Genomic DNA, 6,790 nt, shown 5'->3' with positions numbered 1-6,790 from the left:
ATGTAAGGTGCTCTATGTTTAACTGTATAGACAAGAAAATGGAAGTGTGATTGATTCTTTACAGGACTGACTAGGTGTGTGAGTAACTCCATGGATGAGTGGCAGAGTGTGAGTGTCTGTATAGGTGTATGAGTGCATATGATAGTGTTGTAAAGATGAGTGATTGTATGTATGAATGATTGTATGGGTGAATGAGTGAATGTGTGTGTAGACGTAGGAATCAGTGAGTACGTATGTAGTAACTAGTATTGGTGTGTCAATGGTTTCAAAAATTATACTCTGTATTTAACACTGGGTGAAACAGAGGTTATATTAAAATGTGAGGAGATGCATTGTATTGTCACATGAATGATATCATCAGTGATGTGGTCATTGATGTCAAATGAGATGTCATCAGTGATGTCATCAGTGATGTCATTTGAGATGTCATCAGTGATGTCATCAGTGATGTCACTGACCATGTCATGAATGATGTAATATGTGACATGATCAGCAGTGGATTGCGGGTGCGCGATATATAGTTAGTGCAACTAACTATATATGGAATTTCAATGGTTTTGTGTGAGTAAAATAAGGTTTTTCAAATGCTAATTCCTAACTATATATGGTCTATAACCTATGGTTTTTTCAGTGAATTTTCAAGGTTTTGTAAATGCTAATTCCTAACTATATATGGTCTATAACCTATGGTTTTTTCAGTGAATTTCAATGGTTTTTTAATACCAAATATCATAAGCTGTCGAATGTCAAGTACGTGGTAAGTGAAAACATTTTCGTGTTTATGCACACTGATCTGCTTTGAATGGTGCCCCCCCCTCATTTCTATTAGGAGTACTCTCTCTTTGCAGATAGTGAAAGGTAGTTAACGCAGGCCTTTGCCCCCGTTGTAATCCGTCGTGCCTGCTTCTCTCTCCATTTGATTGATTGTTATCCAAGTATTTACTGTTTTAGAATTAGTTCTCTTTGGTTCATTCTCTATTTACAAACAAACACAGAGTCGCAATACTCTGTTTAGTCTTTGCAGATAACGAAAAATCGTGTAAAAAAAAAGAAAAAGAATCGAGCAAAATCAGTAGGCCACTAATGGGATCTCTTTTTGACCTCGCTAAAATAGAAACATTAGGAACAACCCCTCATGACAAATACAAAACTAGTGAGATGAACTGAACTCCACACAATGATGGCTGCAAAACAGCTCGGCTCCGCCACCCACCCCGCCCAAAATAACGATAAAGAGCGGCTGCCATGATTGGTTGCGGAATGGCCACAACGGAGCTACGAAATGGTGCTGCTCTCATGCTAACCCCAGCTTCGGTCTGAAACATCCAGAAACACTGTAGACTACCAATTCGATCAGTTCCGGTAGCGCCCCAATGTAACCCGGTAGAGAAGAACTAGCCCTCCCCTCTTTGACTGATGGTTCTTGTTGCCTGTCCCTTCTGTTGTCATTTAACAGAACTATTTAGCCTGCTGAAAGGGGTTGTGTTCCGACCGCTGGTTGGTGGAGACATTTTGACTATATTCTGGACCTGCGTTGTCGCGTAATGCGTCATATGACGCGCCGCGTTAGCGCATCCGGAAGTCATCCGGGGCGCGCAGCGCGTAACGTAAGCATAACAAGTCATGTGACGTGTTAATAAAACTTTTCATTGGTTCATTTTACTTTTCTTATTCTAATGATGAAAGGCTTGGTCATATGACCTAAAAATTACCCTTTTAATTACTTCCGAACATTATTTTCTCTTAAATAGATGTTATAATGTTCCAGGCTAATGTACTTTCCCGGAAATTTTACAACTGTCCTGCAAGTAAAATATATTCTTTTTTCGAGAAAAAGAGCGTTTCTTCGTCCGATGACGGAGCCGTTGAGCAAAAGAGGGTCGACCTGCTGTCTTAGTCGCCGATACGCCTGAATATGAGATTCTTATCGATCACTTTATGTTGCAGGAATAGAAAACACAACAGCCCTTGACCATTTATCTTTACTGCGTTCCTTCGTATTATACCTTTTACCCTTCATGTAATTGGTCTGCTTTATTTCACTTGCCTTTTAATGATTCTAAAACAGTGACTATTATTAAAAACTTTACCAATGTATACACTACTACCATGTTTTCTTTTAAAAACCTTTATTGTGAAAATGTCATTATACAAATACGAGCCTATAACCACGTGGGCCTGCCACGGAGCAAACTGTAATCGTATATGATGAATAGACATTTACACTGTAGAGGAACGTAACGGGCGGGCCATTAGGTTGCAAAAACTAAGGTGTCTAACAGTTACGGAATCGGTGGACGTACATTTTATAATTAAAATACGACAGGGCCAGTTACAATAAAATTATCTAGATATACATTTGCGGGCAAGTACCATGGGTGACGTTAATTCGAATTTTCAACAGTACAGTAATCAATAACACATCAGAACTTAATATCAATAGGGATGTCGAAATATTCAATCAATTCTCGTCCCCGCCCGCCATGTGCTTCAAAACTGCATACGTATCTCGTGATTTCAAGGTTCTGCAACCAGTACACAACAAGGAGTTACGAGTCCCATTCATTCCGGCGCCATTTTGGGCGAGGACGGGCAGGTCCAGGATATAGTCAAAATGTCTCTACCAACCATCGACTAGGATGATGTTCATATGCTGTATTTATTAGAGTAACACTCATCTGCCCACATGAAATTAATTTACCACAATCTAAACATGTCATTTTAATCTTTCCAAAGTTCTTCTAAATATTTGGGACCGTTTCCCTTGCCTCTGAAGCTCTCAGTGCCACTTCTTTGATGAATGTACTAGCAGGTCAGGGGTTCTCCTCCAAATCTCTCTTTTATGCAGCACTATAATTAATTGGTGCCACCTCTCCATATGACGATGCATGGTATAGTTACCACAACTATATTTTTTTTCGGTTCCTCTGGAGAGTTCATCGTGGCAGATGAAGCGTGTAACATACCGGGCATTGACCTTTTTTTGCATGTACAGGAAAGGAAAAAAAAATCGAGCGTCCGAGTTCTAAGGTGTCCCAGGACAATTTTAGTGGACCAGGCCCAAATCCAAAGAACAGGCCGCCATTTTGAGAGTCCTCTTGCAGCCGCCTGTCGCTGTAGCATCAAGAGCAGCCGAAACTCAGCTGAATGGCAACTGAAACGGTAAATGGGCGCCCCACTACATTTCAGCATTGTAGGATGACCACACCAGTACAGCAACTTGCTAGACATCACCTCAGTGCCATCCGGATCTCGGCGCCCCACTGCAGATGAAGTGCCTCTCAACTATGAAACCACCACGGTGACATCCGGATCTTGGCGCGTTGTGCTGCCTTCGGCCTATTCGCACATCGGTCCGCTACTGACGCCATCTCACAGGCTAATGGGGTGACCCACGCCGAGTTTCAGCATTGTAGGATGACCACACCAACTTGCTAGACATCACCTCGGTGCCATCCGAATCTTGGCATCTCAACGCCTAGTGGTATCTTCCATACAGAAAATATTGTTACGCTGCCTTTGGCCCCATTCGCACATCAGTCCGCAACTTAGACATCACCTCGATGCCATCCGGATCTTGGCATCTCAGCGCCTTGTGGTGTCAGTCAGAAAATATTGTTGCGCTGCCTTTGGCCCCATTCGCACATCAGTCCGCTACTGACACCATCTCACAGGCCAATAGGGCGCCCCACGCCGACTTTTACCATTGTACGATGGCCACACCAGTGGCACAACTTGCTAGACATCACCTCGGTGCCATCCGAATCTTGGCATCTCAACGCCTAGTGGTATCTTCCATACAGAAAATCTTGTTACGCTACCTTTGGCCCCATTCGCACATCGGTCCGCAACTTAGACATCACCTCGGTGCCATCCGGATCTTGGCATCTCAGCGCCTTGTGGTGTCTTCTACTCCGAAAATATAGTAGAAAATATTGTTGCGCTGCCTTTGGCCCCATTCACACATCAGTCCGCTACTGACACCATCTCACAGGCCAACAGGGCGCCCCACGCCGACTTTTACCATTGTACGATGACCACACCAGTGCCACAACTTGCTAGACACCACCTCGGTGCCATCCGGATCTTGGCATCTCAGCGCCTTGTGGTGTCTTCAAATCAGAAAATATTGTTGCGCTGCCTTTGGCCCCATTCGCACATCGGTTCGCTACTGACGCCATCTCACAGGCCAACGGGGCGCCCCATGCCGACTTTCAGCATTGTAGGATGGCCACACCAGTGCGGCAACTTACTAGACACCACCTCGGTGCCATCCGGATCTTGGCGCGTTGTGCTGCCTTCGGCCTATTCGCACATCGGTCCGCTACTGACGCAAACTCACAGGCCAACGGGGCGCCCCACGCCGACTTTCAGCATTGTTGGATGGCCACACCAGTGCGGCAACTTACTAGACACCACCTCGGTGCCATCCGGATCTTGGCGCGTTGAGCTGCCTTCGGCCTATTCGCACATCGGTCCGCTACTGACGCCATCTCACAGGCCAACGGGGCGCCCCACGCCGACTTTCAGCATTGTAGGATGGCCACACCAGTGCGGCAACTTACTAGACACCACCTCGGTGCCATCCGGATCTTGGCGCGTTGTGCTGCCTTCCGCCTATTCGCACATCGGTCCGCTACTGACGCAAACTCACAGGCCAACGGGGCGCCCCACGCCGACTTTCAGCATTGTAAGATGGCCACACCAGTGCTGCAACTTGCTGGACACCACCTCGGTGCCATCCGGATCTTGGCGCGTTGTGTTGCCTTCGGCCTATTCGCACATCGGTCCGCTACTGACGCCGCCTCACGTGCCAACGTATTTTCTCCGCATTTTACACCCTATGCCGCATAACAGGTCATGTGACTTGTTTATAAAACTTTTCATTGGTTCATTTTACTTTTGGTTTCCTAATGATGGAAGGCTTGATCATGTGACCTAAAAACAACACTTTTCATAGGATGAAAACTTTTTTTTTTCCCAAACGATGAAAGCCCCACCTTGTTTCTGGATGTTTCAGACTGAAGCTGGCGTCAGCATGAAAGCACCACCATCTCGTAGCTCAGTCGTGGTCATTCCGCAAGCAATCATGGCAGCCGCTCCCCACCAGAAGCCTGCAGGAGTCGGAGCCCCCAAAACTTTTGATGAATTCTCAAGGCGGAGGGGACGCTTTCGAGAATGGGGTCCAAGACCTAGCAGACAAGCGTCCGATTTCCAAGGTGTCCCAGGGCCATTTCAGTGGACCAGGCCCAAAAAGGAAACAGCCTGCCGCCATTTTGAGAGTCCTGTGACAGCCGCCTATCGCTGCACCGCAAGAGTGGGCGCAACTCAGCTGAATTGCGGCTTTTGACACAGTGGACCAAAAACGGACGGAATGGCAACTGAAACGGTAAAGGGGCGCCCCACTACAACAGATGACACTCCACCTGGAGAGGCCCGTTCACGCCGCCTCCCCCGGGGCGCTCCACGCCGTTATTCGGAGCAGCATTGTAGGATACCAAAACCAGTGCGGCAACTTACTGGACATCACCTTGGTGCCATCGTTCTGCTGCCTTGGAACTATTCGCGCAACAGTTTGCTACTGATGACCCACCCCCCGCGACGCCCCATGCCGTTATTTGCTGGGTGGCAACTTACTAGACATCACTTTCGTGTCATCTAGATTTCGGCGCGTTCTGCTGCCTTGGAACTATTCGCACAACAGTTTGCTACTGATGACCCACCCCCCGCGACGCCCCACGCCGGAAATCTGGACGTTGTGCTGCGTTGGGACTATTCGCACAGCCGACCGCTACTTCGTTGTTTTTCCCTAAAAATGTTTATATGTTATTACTATTTTTGTTTTCTTGTATATATTTATAAATTATTAAAGTTTTATAATCTTACTACTTTGTCGGAGTGCTATATATTTTTAATGTGACACATAATTGTAAAAACTTTGATGTACAAACAGTCATCCCTGGAATCTTCCGCTTCAGGCTCGGTCCCCTCCCCAATCACAATACAGGATGGTTTTCAGATAATAGCAACGCTTCTGCTGTGACGGATCTCATCGAGTGTGGGCCTTGATCTACTATAACTCCTTTGAAGAGGGGTGATTCTTTACAGCTGTGGCCATAAACTACATCTGCAGGGCTAGCTGATACCCTAGGACCAGCCTGGACAATCGGACACAGAGGAAAAGGAGTGTCAGAGGGTGCGGTAGTGAATAGGGCGAAAGGGAGGTGTCGGGCGGGCACAGGGTGTGATTCTCAGGGAACAGCAGCGCAGATGGGGGAGGTTTATTACCCATGCATAAGACAGAGAGCGGGGGTGACCACTGCCTGGGGGAGATGCTTGCGAGGGTGGGGAGCCATGCTAAGGATCGACAGCGTGCACAGAGTGGGTCTGGTCAAGGCATCTAAAATGGCTGCCGTGCACGACAAAAGTGTGGCATTTGAAAAAAGACAAGATGGCGCAGACAATGTTTTTCAACACTTCCTGATTTCCTTCGAATCGAACGTTAACAGACGTTGGGGCATATTACCAAAGTTAAGCGATATTTATCCCTAACGATGCTTAGCAACGATTTTTTTACCGTCAGAAATTATCGCAGATAAACCTTGCTATTATCAAGGTTTATCGGAAATACGATAAAAAACGACCGCAATGCATTAATATCGCTGAAAACTCAGCGATATTCATGCATTACCGAGCTAATGCTCTTAGCCATGTTATCCACCTCCCATTGGATAACATGGCTAAGAACTGCTCAGGGCAGGTGGTAGCTTTTGGAGATATTCGCCCTTAT

This window comes from Lissotriton helveticus, chromosome 2_1 (genome assembly GCF_964261635.1).
Source record: "Lissotriton helveticus chromosome 2_1, aLisHel1.1, whole genome shotgun sequence".
NCBI classification, from domain to species: domain Eukaryota; kingdom Metazoa; phylum Chordata; class Amphibia; order Caudata; family Salamandridae; genus Lissotriton; species Lissotriton helveticus.
Note: the sequence above shows the minus strand (reverse complement) of the source record.